At 44.9% G+C, this 13,045-nt stretch overlaps 1 protein-coding gene across 3 annotated transcripts in view; it reads right to left on the bottom strand.

Annotated features, from left to right (window-relative positions):
• The window catches only part of RAB27B (RAB27B, member RAS oncogene family), a 293,415-nt gene that overhangs the window by 156,724 nt on the left and 123,646 nt on the right, over positions 1–13,045 (bottom strand). The window contains exon 2 of one of the 3 annotated variants that reach the window (XM_056544881.1): positions 2,257–2,304. The exons of 1 other annotated variant lie outside the window; for it this stretch is intronic. The gene's annotated coding sequence lies outside the window, so the exon portion shown is untranslated. The remainder of the gene's footprint in view (positions 1–2,256; positions 2,305–13,045) is intronic. One more of the 3 variants, XM_056544884.1, reaches the window with a different exon arrangement.

Here is a 13,045-nt window from a genome sequence, read left to right as displayed (position 1 = left end):
CACAGTGATGTCCCAGTACAGGGATAATATACACAGTGATGTCACAGTACAGGGATAATACACACAGTGATGTGACAGTACAGGAATAATACACACAGTGATGTCACAGTACAGGGATAATATACACAGTGATGTCACAGTACAGGATAATATACACAGTGATGTCACAGTACAGGGATAATACACATAGTGATGTCACAGTACAGGGATAATACGCACAGTGATGTCACAGTACAGGGATAATATACAGTGATGTCACAGTACAGGGATAATACACACAGTGATGTCACAGTACAGGGATAATACGCACAGTGATGTCACAGTACAGGGATAATATACAGTGATGTCACAGTACAGGGATAATATAAAAAGTGATGTCACAGTACAGAGATAATACACAGTGTTGTCACAGTACAGGGATAATATACACAGTGTTGTCACAGTACAGGGATAATATACACAGTGATGTCACAGTACAGGGATAATATACACAGTGATGTCACAGTACAGGGATAATACACACAGTGATGTCACAGTACAGGGATAATATACACAGCGATGTCACAGTACAGGGATAATATACACAGCGATGTCACAGTACAGGGATAATACACAGTGATGTCACAGTATAGGGAAAATTAAAACAGTGATTTACACAGTGATGTCACAGTACAGGGATGATAAACATACAAAGGCTGCATTCACACCTCGTTTTTGCAATACAGTTGCCGTATCCGGTTTGATTTAAAAAACCGTATCGAACCGTATTGCAAACCGTAAACAGACATTTCATTGTAAACCGTGTGCCAACCGTAGCATCAGGTTGTGTGCGTTTTGCATCATTTATGGTTGTATACGGTTTTTAACTGTACACCAAACCGTAGTCTACTACGGTTTTGTGTCCCGGTCAAAAACCTTATCCAACCTGTATACAGTTATTTTAAAATGAAGTTCTATGGTAACCGTATGTAACCGTATGTGCATACGGTTACATCCGGTTTGCACAATACAGTTTTTCATTTTTTTCTTTTTTTGGGGGAAATTCAATAGAAAGAAGAACTTTATTTAAAATGTTGACAAACTTCAAAACCGTATATATTTTTTTTCAAGAAAAACGTATTAAAACGTATGCAAACGTATATGCGTTTTTAAACCGTATACAGTTTGAAAACGTGAGGAGGCATATATGGTTGCATACGTTTGCATACGTTTCGGTCCGGTTCAGTGACATTCGTTTTTTTAACAGAAACTGGATACGGCAACAGTACTGCAAAAACGAGATGTGAATGCAGCCTAAGTTCTGAATAACAAGCATCTATGAATGGATCCTCTGTCGCAGATGTGAAAATAGCGTTATAGAAGCAGAACCTTCATATACAATCATCCAGGGGAGCAGCTATGGGGGGTACACAGGTAGAGATCCCACCCAGGTTCTGGTGCTGGAGGGGGGGGGGGGTTCAGTCCAAAATTCCCCCCTGTTACATATTCAGACAACAATTGTATAAGCCGCACTCAGTAGTTGGGGTACTGTGGCTGGGTTCACACCACGTTTTTGCAATACAGTTCCTGTAGCAGGTTTTTGATTAAAATAAAAACGGATTCCTCAAAACCTGACTAAAATGTATCAAAAGGTGTGTACAAAGTTTTATCTGCATACGGTTGAAAACCGTATATGGTTTGGAAAATTATGTCCGGTTGCATCCGTTTTTTAAGAAAAAAAAAACATACGTTTTGAACTTTTCACATTATGAATAAAGTTTCACTTGTTTGATTGAAATTCCAAGAAAAAAAAACTGTGGAAAGTCAAAAACCATATGGTGAAAACCCGGATGGAACAGTACGCACATTCGGTCCTGTACGGTTCCCATTGACTCCCATGTTTTAAAAAAATGTATACGGTTTAATACGGTTGTTCACCCGGACCAAAAACCGTGGTAGGCCACGGTTTTCTGGCCGGAATTTTTTTTTTTAAACGTGTGGTTTGAAAAATGGAGACAATCGTAACCAATATGGTGCATATGGTTTTGAATGGGAAGTCCATGGGCACGGTTTTCTGTACGGTTGCATACGTTTTTTTTATGAAACCGTATAGCAAAATCGTGGCGTGAACCCTTACAGATTTTGCATTTGGAACCAGTAATGAGTCTAATTTGATTGGCCTCTCCTTGTACCTTTACCCTATGTTTCTTTATGTGCACCGCATGTGTATGTTTATCAAAGGATCTCAAGCAATTGTATTTATAACACTTCACTTACCCTGAAATCTCACCTCGTAGCTAAGGACAGTTCAGACCCTCTGGAAACCTGCGAAAGCAAAAATGTCACACGATCAGACGCACGGAACGTATTATCTGCTCACACAGAAGAGGTCACACACAGTGGACTCCAGATGACCAGAGATTCACACGAGGACTACATCTTCCAGATGGCTCCACAACCAACCACAATTATACATTGATGGCCAGTAGACTAGAGATTTCTCAGCAAAACTACAACTCTTGGCATGCCCAGACAGCCAATGGCTGTCCGGGCATGCTCAGAATTGTAGTTTTGCAAAAGCTGGAGAGCCACAGTTTGTAGATCTTTGGTTTAGACCAATGAAGAGACACTGAGCAACTATAACTCGCAGTACCTGGCATTGCAATGGTCAAACTAAGGTGCTGTGTGCCCAGAACTCCAGCCCCCATCTTAACCCATCAGACCCCTGCTATCAGACTGCTGTTGGTCCAATGAGTCTCTGTATGCTCTCCTAATACTTCAGATACGGCAATCAGTATTGGTCACGGCATCTAAAGGGTTAGTGGACATTAGTGTGATCATTGATGTACGCCATTTCCGGCGGGTCCACGGCTGCTGCACTCGCTTCATCGTATGGACTCAGGACGTACATGTACATCCTGGTGCACCAAGTACCAGGCAACCAGAGGGCGTACAGGGATGTCCTGTGTCCCCTAGGGGTTAACGGTGGTAAAGACAACAGACAATAGTTTTCAGTTTATTTTGCAGACTAGAGGGGCCATATGGTTCTAATCTGCCGAAACAGTCTAGGTTTCTATGTGCCCATTCGCTACCCAACATTTTACCTGGGGTGGAACATAACACAATCTCTGGGAATAAAAGAGTACCTCTCATGATCTTGTTAAATTTTATAATCCTCCCAGTATGCTGCCCCATCATGATAAACCACCCCTGGCCTTTCTATTTATTATTTTTTAGTTTTCTACCTTGATATTGTTCTGTATTTTCTGCTCAGTCAGATTCACAGATGGGGAAGGGGCGTTCCCCAGCAGGTGTGACATCATCTGAAGCCATACAGGGGAGAACTTCCTCCCTCACTCTGCTACACACAGCCCAGAGCAGTTTAGTGTAAGATGAGCTATTATTGGCTAAAACTGCACACACACCCCTCAGCACTCCAGACTGCATTTCCTGATTTTGGACTCCTGCCAGGCCAGCAGAAGTCCAAAGTCTGTGCAAGAGATGGGGGGAAATGGGCTCTGGACAAGTAGGGAGACACCTAGTGGCTGCTGTTTTTAAACACAAATAAAACATAGAAAACTTGATTTTTTTTTTTAAACAAAGTACATTAGAAAGATTTTTTTATTTACCATAAGGAGTGCAATAGCAAACATTAATTTTAATTAGAGTGCCCATTTAAGGATAGCAAAATAAAATTTTCACTTTCTGAACTTGATGCTGAAGATAGTGGATTAGGGCGCTATTCTAAGTTTGCTATTGGGCTCCATGGTCACTGATCCTTTAGTAGGTGGGTTGATGGGAGTTTCACTCATAAAATCATGATCTCTAAATGTAAGCGCTTACTTATTACTCTTTAGGGTGCATTCACACATACAGTATTCTGCGCAGATGTGATGGGCAGGATTTAAAGCTGTGTTTAGTCATTTAGTTTACATTGGAATCTGTAGCATAAAATCCTGCGCATCAAATCTGTGCTGAATACTGTACGTGTTAATACACCATTAACAAGAAAGCAGCAGAATTTTAAATGCAGCTATGGGTGTGTACGGTGACATGGGAGCACTTAAGAGACCTGGGCCCCATTCAGATCATTCCGAAGATCCCATCGATCGGACCCTCGCAATCAGAAACTTAACCACTATCCTGTGCATAGGGGATTAGTTCAGTGTAATACTGTATTCAGACACAATGGAAATCAGTAGTCCACACATTTCCAAAAGTTAGGGGTGCCAACTAAATAAGGACTCCAATCCAGCTATCCCAATTCACACACTGCAGGAAAATCCCAACACATCGCTTCAGGTCACTTACAGCCATATTTTATTAAAGTTTCCCTGATACTTTCATAAACTTTCGATATGGCCTAGAAACATGTCAGAAGTTTTGATCTTAAAGGGTCTTAGTGCTGAGACCCCCACTGATTCTTAGATACAGCCGTGAGTCGCTTCTGTCCCCAGTTGACTGCAGGAGATAAGATCCATTACAATGGAGACCCTCTGCTGGTGCTGAGACGGAAAAGGCAGCAAGTCAGGGAGAGAAGCACTCAGCCAAGCACTTCTCCCAGCTTTATTCAAGAATCTTGAGGGTCTCAGAGACCCTAACCCATCAATCCTTTTGGAGTGTCTCCAAGACATGTCAAATGTTTTTTTTTTCAAGTGACAGCGCCAATTTAAACATAAATAGGAGGAGATAAATCAAACTTGAGGCAATACTTCAGTCCCCTCTTAGGACAATTTTCAAATTAGTCACGAGAACGGACTAAAATGTGTCACACTGAATGTACGGTATCTCCACTAGTTCATGCTTAAAGAGATACAGCTAAAATTGATTTCTCCCTGAAGAAGCGAAGTGGTAAACATACGTTGGGGTGCTCCAAATGTACAGTCTGTATTGACAATTAATTCTATATTGCTCTTTGTTAGGGATCCACCGATTATCGGTATGGCCGATATTATCGGCCGATTATCACGATTTTGGGCATTATCGGTATCGGCAATTACCTTGCCGATAAGCCGATAATGCCCCGCCCCCCGCAACGCCCCGCGACCACCCGACCCGCCGCTCCGACCGCGACCGCCCCCCCCCCCGACCCACCGCACCGTGTCGCACCCCCCACCGTAGTGCTGGGCGGTATACCGGTATGGATTTTTGCCCATACCGCCATACCGGTCGGGCCCCTCCCCCACCCTCCGAGTCAATAGAAAAAATTAAACTTACCCGTAATGGGGGTGGTCCGGGCCATCCATCCTTCCTTCCTGTAGTGTCCGGCGGCATTTCGGGTGGAGGGTGAACCGGTCCGGGCAGTCCTTCTCCGGGGGTCATCTTCTCCACTCCGGGCAGGCTCCGGCCTAGTACGCTGCATAGACGAAGCTACGCCGTGACGTCAGGTGCGTAGCTGCGCACGGGCATCACTGCGCAGCGGCGTCTATGCAGCATACTAGGCCGGAGCCTGCCCGGAGTGGAGAAGATGACCCCCAGAGAAGGACAGCCCGGACCGGTTCACCCTCCACCCGGAATGCCGCCGGACACTACAGGAAGGATGGATGGCCCGGACCACCCTGACAGGTAGGGGGAGAGAAGCGGGTGGTGGTGGCGGCGGCGGCCTATGGCACCGCAAAAGCCACTGCAGTGCATTGATTTAAAGCTCCCGCTTTAAATCAATGATCTGCAGCGGTGTCGAGGGGGGATAAATAGCCGATAACTTATACCGGAATATCGGTGTAAGTTATCGGCTATCGGCCCTAACCTCCACCGATTATCGGTGTCGGCCCTAAAAAAAACGCGCAGACTGCTTCAGCTGCCACCGGATAGCCATTTACGGGGCCCCGTGTTTTCCGCTGACGATCACTTACCTGTCCTCGGGGCTCCGGCGTGTCCTCTTCGGGATCCCCTGCATCGTCGGCGCTCTCCATCGTCGTCATCACGTCGCTGCGCACGCCGTCCCGTCATCCAATAGGAGTAGCATGCATAACGACGTGATGGCGGTGAGGGAGAGCGAGGATGCCGGGGAAGCAGAGGCCTTGCCGGAGCGTCGGGGACACCCCGGGGACGCAGCGACAGCAATGGACGGCGACATCCAGGGCAGCGGTGACGGTCCGGAGTGGCTTGGACACATGAGTACAACTTCCTACACCAGTGGTCTTCAACCTGCAGACCTCCAAATGTTGCAAAACTACAACCCCCAGCATGCCCGGACAGCCGTTGGCTGTCCAGGCATGCTGGGTGTTGTAGTTTTGCAAAATCTGGAGGTCCGCAGGTTGTAGACCACTGTCCTATACTTTACATTGCACAGATCCCTCAACATACGATGGTTTCAACAAACGATGGTTCATTTGGAACGGATTACCATCGTATGTTGAGGGACCACTGTATTCTAAGACAAAAAAAGTCAGCGAGATGGGGATAGAAGCCAAGTGCTTCTCCGAGATGTATCTAACAATCGATGGGGGTCTCCAAGACCCTAGATTTTATTACTTCGGTAGATGTATTGGGTCACTGTTACTGAACAGAAGGAAACAGGAATCGTATATTACGGGGTGAGATTAAAATGGTCACTGACAAATATGCCCGAAGGAATCTGAGAAGTCTGACGGATAAGAAAAATCTGTTCGAACTTTCAGAGAACGTTTCGGTGGAACGTCACTAATAATTATACGTTGCCAAAAGGCGCGGACCGACGGGACACGACAATTACAGTGCTCAGCTGCAACATAACATTTCATACCAAGAAAATGCCTCTGCTTTACATACAGTATTGTAATGTAATGATCTAAGACAGAAATATTATAAACCTTTATTAAGCTCAAGGATGACGCAGGAAGGAAAAATCATACACAGTTCCAACAAAAAAAAAACATTTATTTAGATCTAGATCTCCAGAGCACAAAAATGCAGAACAAAAAGCAGTTTTTGAGGTTAGATGTGTTAGTACAGTCTCTAGAGAAGCCATTTTAGATCCTTCAGCCCTTGTAGCATGGGAGTAGCAACTGGGCAGTTATTAAAGGGGTACTCCGCCCCTAGACATCTTATCCCCTATCCAAAGGATAGGGGATAAGATGTCAGATCGCCGGGGTCCTCGTTACTGCAGAACGCCGCTATCATTACTGCGCAGAGCGAGATCACTCTGCACGTAATGACGGGCAATACAGGGGCCGGAGCATCGTTACGTCACGGCTCCGCCCCTCGTGACGTCACGGCCCACCCCCATCAATACAAGTCTATGGGAGGGGGCGTGGCGGTCGTCACGCCCCCTGCCATAGACTTGCATTAAGGGGACGGGCCGTGATGGCATGAGGGGCGGAGCCATGACGTCACGCTGCTCCGGCCCCTGTATCGCCCGTCATTACGCACAGAGCGAACTCGCTCTGTGCAGTAATGATAGCGGGGTGCCGCAGCGGCGATCCCCGGGGTCCCCAGCAGCGGGACCGCGGCGATCTAACATCTTATCCCCTATCCTTTGGATAGGGGATAAGATGCCAGGGGCGGAGTACCCCTTTAAAGGGGTATTCCAGGATTTTTTTTATTTGACTTATTTGGTTTTTTAGTGGCTGTAAAGTTAGTGTAGTTCATAATATAGTGTTTGTACCTGTGTTTGATGGCTACTCTACCAAATGTGATTTTTGTCCCAGATGTTCATTTTTAGCAGCATTCAAAATAAGTATTGTCACGGGTCTTTCCCAGGTTGCAGTGCGGCCTGAGACAATGCATCACTAGTCAGGAGGAAGTGTGTCTGTGCGTCAATGGGTGGAAAGGGGTGGGTGTGAGGGAGATCATTTTACACAGGCTGCAGGGAATTGTAGTTTCAAGTGCAGCACACATGGAAGGGAGTCTAGCTGTGCTGCAGTGGGTGGAGTGGTTAATGTTTGTGGGAGGGATATAAGTCACCACCCACCCAAAAACAAGGCATCCTGGGGATTGTACATGGAGTCAGGGAACAAAAACAGGAAATAGCCAGTTCACACAAACAAGCCAGCAGCGTGATGGGGGACACAGGACACGGCCATTTACCACCAACACAAGCACAGATCCTTCCTAAACATGTCCATTACTGTCTGGAGGTGATTAGTAAAGTCACCTTATGTTAGATAACTTCTTTAAGTTCAAGGAGGACACAGATTTAAGAAATGTCCCGTACTTTTCGAGGTTTCAATAGGCAGGGTAAGAAAGAAGACTTACGAGGAGGGGAATTAAGAAATATGGGTTCAGAATTATTCACCTAAATCACAACAACAAAAATCTCCCCAAAATGTAGTGACCACATGGACCAAACAGCAACTTTCGATCATTGCCTAGCTGCAGAACCCAAGTATGCTTCAGCTTGAGGTCACAAACTGATACCCGGACAGTCTCCTTGAGGATTTTTTTGGAAGGGAGCAGAATTCATGGTTAACCACAAATAAAACTTGATTGGCAGCAGCGCTATTGAGGACTTATTAGGTTGGCTTTATGAACTTTACCCAGTGTATACTGCAGTATGATTACGATTAGAGTATACATATGAGCATCGAATGTACTGTAAATCTAATCTCATGAATGTATGACAAATCAAAGTGATTAATTAATTAAACCGCATGGTCAATGGCATACGCGCAAAAAAATTCCAAAGTCCAAAATAGCGTATTTTTGGTCACTTTTTATATCATGAAAAAATTAATAAAAAGCGATCAAAAAGTCTGATCAACACAAAAATGGTACCAATAAAAACTTCAGAACACGGCGCAAAAAATGAGCCCTCATACCAGCCCGTAGGTGGAAAATTAAAAAGTTACAGGGGTCAGAAGATGACAATTTAAAGGTATACATATTCCTGCATGTAGTTATGATTTTTTTCAGAAGTACGACAAAATCAAACCTATATAAGTAGGGTATCATGTTAATCGTATGGACCTACAGAATAAAGAGAAGGTGTAATTTTGATCAAAAAATGCACTGCGTAGAAACGGAAGCCCCCAAAATTACAAAATTAAATTTTTTCTTAAATTTTGTCGCACAATGATTTTTTTTTCTGTTTTGCAGTGGATTTTTGGGTAAAATGACTAATGTCACTGCAAAGTAGAATTGGTGACGCAAAAAATAAGCCATCATATGGATTTTTAGGTGCAAAATTGAAAGTGTTATGATTTTTAGAAGGTGATGAGGAAAAAATGAAAATGCAAAAACGGAAAAACGCTGAGTCCTTAAGGGGTTAAGACATTTTTGTGGGTTTTTTTGGGGCGCAAATCTACTTTCTTTTGCGCATGTGTACGACAGCTAACAGGACACGTACAAATGTGTCAGATGCCAGAGTACAAAGCTTAAAAGGATACTCCACTGCTAGACATCTTATCCCCTATCCAAAGGATAACTGATAAGATGTCTGGTCACAGGGTCCACGCTGGGGCACGGGAGTACCCAGTTAAACCTAGCTCTGCAGCTCACTCTTTCTATAATTGCGCAAAATGTATCAAGTCTGTGCACCATTTTTGTAAATTTTGAGAAACTGTAAAAAATACACCAAGCAAACGGGTAAAATCTGTTCTACCTCACATGAACATTGATAAAGTCCCCCAATGAGTCCCAAAGCTTTATAAATAGCATCGCATAGACTATGGGAGTCCACATACTCTTTACATTTTCAGTCTCATGACAAAAAGCCTCTCTGCTAGCCAGCCAGCACCCTACTCAATACAGATGAGGTGCAAGAACACCAAAATAGTTGTTCTATTTCCTAGGGATCGCATGGTTGGGGCAATCCAGGGAGCCTGGTGCCTTATCTGTTAAAAAGATGTTTTTAGTTTGCCAGGAACCACCTAATTATAAATTTTAGAGAGGATATCCATCCAGCCTGCTTAGAGACTATTCTATCAGTGAAAGTCTGGATTAATACACCTCCCTACTTTTATGTTTTGTCTATCAATAAAGCTTAAGGCATGTGTCCTCACCTCCGTACCCCCTTCTTTACCAACCCCCTTTCTTCTATCACTGTTTTCGAAGCTTCATTGCAGTGTTTCCCAACCAGTGTGCCTCCAACTGTTGCAAAACTACAGCTTGCAGCATGCTGGAAGATGTAGTTTTGCAACAGCTGGAGGCGTACTTGGTGGAAAACACTGCTCTATTGTTTGACTTTTTTGTTTTATAATGTGTGCAGGAATGTTAGCGTAGCATGTGGTATGATGCAGAGCATAATGTCTCCAGTGCTGTGTGTTGCTCTGTTGAGCTTTGTATGGTAATCATAATAATTTCGGCTGTCTGGGCATGCTGTAAGATGTAGTTTTGCCACAGCTGGAGGTGCACTTGTTGGGAAATACTGCTCTATTGTTTGTTTGTTGCTTTATAATGTTTGCAGAAATGTTAGTGTAGCATGTGGTATAATGTAGAGTATAACTACTCCAGTGCTGTGTGTTGTACTGTTGTGCTATGTACGGTAATTGTATTAATCTATTGTATGCTGCGCAGGGCTGTGGAGTCGGAGTTGAGGAGTCGGACGAAATTTTGGTTACCTGGAGTCGGATTCGGCAAACAATGCACCGACTCAGACTCCTACTAAATTTAGATTGGAATAAATAAAAAAAAAGCAAATTTAAATGTCCCAATTCACAAAAAGTTATAATTAATAGTTTTCTGAAACCGATACTGGTATCGGGACTGATAGTAGCCATTTGCATGGTATCGGGGACTCGTTTAATGTACCCGATACCATGTCCGATACCTGGTGCCGCTCCGCTGCCCCGTTCTCCCATCCTCATCATAGTGTTCCATGGAGGAGCATGTGACACACACGTCACTCCACTTCCTCCCCTGCGCCCAGCGGTAACGCTACAGAGGAAGCAGAGTGACATATGTGTCACATGCTCCTCCATAGGACGCCATGATGCGGACGAGAGAACGGGGCAGTGGAGCGGCAGCACCCGACAGAGGACAGCCACAGGTGAGCTGTCTGCAAGGAGGGGATTACTACTAATGTCTACAGGGGGATCTGCTGCGGCTGTCTACAGGGGGGGAGGAAGGAGGCTGCTGACTAAATGGGGGGCCCTGCTGCTGCTGTCCAAGTGGGGGGGGCATGCTGTCTACAGGGGGGGAGGGGGGGCTGCTGTCTAAAGCGCCACTACAGAGCAAGTGTTTTTCTACCAAGAGAACCGCTACTTTGTAGGTTTTCAGCATAACTCACACGTTCGGATACCTCAGAGCTTCGTGCATATATTAGCGACGTAGATTTATGCAAAATCTCCAAGAAGGACGAACAAAACCATATGAATGCGTAAATACGAGGCGCACTGTCTACTGTGAATTAGACTAGAATTAATTTAACTTTCAAGTGAAATTTATCCAGAATCAGCAGAAAAGTCACAGCAGGGATTTCAGAAAAGTACATAAAACTGTAATAAAAAGAAGAACATGGAGCATTTGTACATTTTTCATCCTCTTAAAGGGGTACTAAGTAGATAAGCAGTTAATTGCTGGGGGTTTGACTGCTGGGACCCCCCGACCCCCCCACCCCCGGCTCTGAGTGAGGAGGCGCTTGCTCTATTGATATCTATGGGAGCTATGAAGAGACCCAAGTCTGGCACTGAAACATCATCGGTGCTCTCATAGAAATGAATGGAGCGTGTGCCGTATAGTGGTCGATGACACACACTCCTCAGTAAGCGAGGCAGGGCCTCATTCACCAGATCGCGGGGGGTCCCAGTGGTTGGACACCCCGCAATCAGCTACTTATCCTGGGAATAATGGATAAGTAAATTTTGGCTGTATGTTTAGTAAAGCTTTATTTGTATTTAAAGGAATTCTATATAGCCATACCACAATACTTTTTCTCTAATTTTCCATAGGTAAAGTAATAGGTGTTAACAACTGGGGAGAAACCAATCTGTATGCACCACCTCTTCCTCCGTACACTGGGACAACTCATGAATTCAATGCATACAGTTTCTCTGGGGGGGGTGCTATGCTGACCACATTGTGAAATCTCCGATCCCTTGACAGAATACAGATGCCGTGAACAACACTTGCATTTCATTTACAAACCAACCGAGGAGAAATGATTTCCCCAAATGTTTCCAGATAATAAATAAAGAAATAATATAACCGATTAAATGTAATAATAATCTAATCCTGTATTTCCCACCCAGTGTGCCTCCAACTGTTGCAAATCTACAACTTTCAGCATGCCAGGCTCAAAGACTGTCCGGCAAAGCCATCCGGCACACCGTGCTGTCCGTGGGGGTCGTCCACCTGCCTGGTGCAGACTTTTTTTTTTTTTTAAACTAATGTGGCTCTGGACGTCTTCCCCCATGAGGCCCCCTTCTTGGGTCATGCTAAAGGGGGCCTCGTTGAGGGACGGTCCCCCAGCGCAAGTACAATGAGTGAAGGCAGGAGCATTGTCACTTTAAAAGTAGTAGTTGCTATTCCATTCCAAGCAGGAGAAGAACCCCGAGCCTCACTCGATGCTGCCAGGAGCTGCAGCCTGCCATTCTCATGGAGCTCTGAAAGGCAGAAAAGTATGGAGGAGGACGACAGAGGGGTTTGGGGGGCAGAGAAGTATGGAGGCGAAAGAAAGAGGGATCTGAGGGGGAAAATAAGTATAGACAGAGGGGTCTGGAGGGGATTTAGGGATCTAATGGAGGAGGAAAGGGGGGTCTGGGGACTTAAGGGTCTAAAGAAGGAGTGATAAAATGGGCCTGAAGGTGGATGGTTCAGAGGTGGGAGTCAGCCATACTGAGAAGAAACAGTGTGTGGTAGTATTATTTTCAGGGGGCATGTTATCTGTCAGGGTTATATTAAGGGGCCCAGTGTTCGGCAGGGTTATAATGATTATTGTCTTCATACAGAGAATGAGGATCTACTGATAGACTGAGGAACCACTGATGTCTGTGCTTCAAACTCTGCAGAAGGAACATGTTGCTGGAAGAAGTCCTGGTGCCCGGACCAGATAAAGAAGGAAAGAAAACAATAAAGATGTCACCTCTTGTAAGTTCTGTGGGGATAATGTGAGAAACTGTTCCCCAATCTGTGGCTCTTCAGCTGTTGCAAAACTACAACTTCCATAATGCCTGAGGCTCTCCAGACATGATGGGAGTTGTAGCTTTGC

The sequence above is a fragment of the Hyla sarda genome, chromosome 1 (assembly GCF_029499605.1).
Source record: "Hyla sarda isolate aHylSar1 chromosome 1, aHylSar1.hap1, whole genome shotgun sequence".
NCBI lineage: Eukaryota > Metazoa > Chordata > Amphibia > Anura > Hylidae > Hyla > Hyla sarda.
The sequence above is the reverse complement of the archived record's forward strand: the minus strand, read 5'-3'. Positions and strand labels throughout refer to the sequence as shown.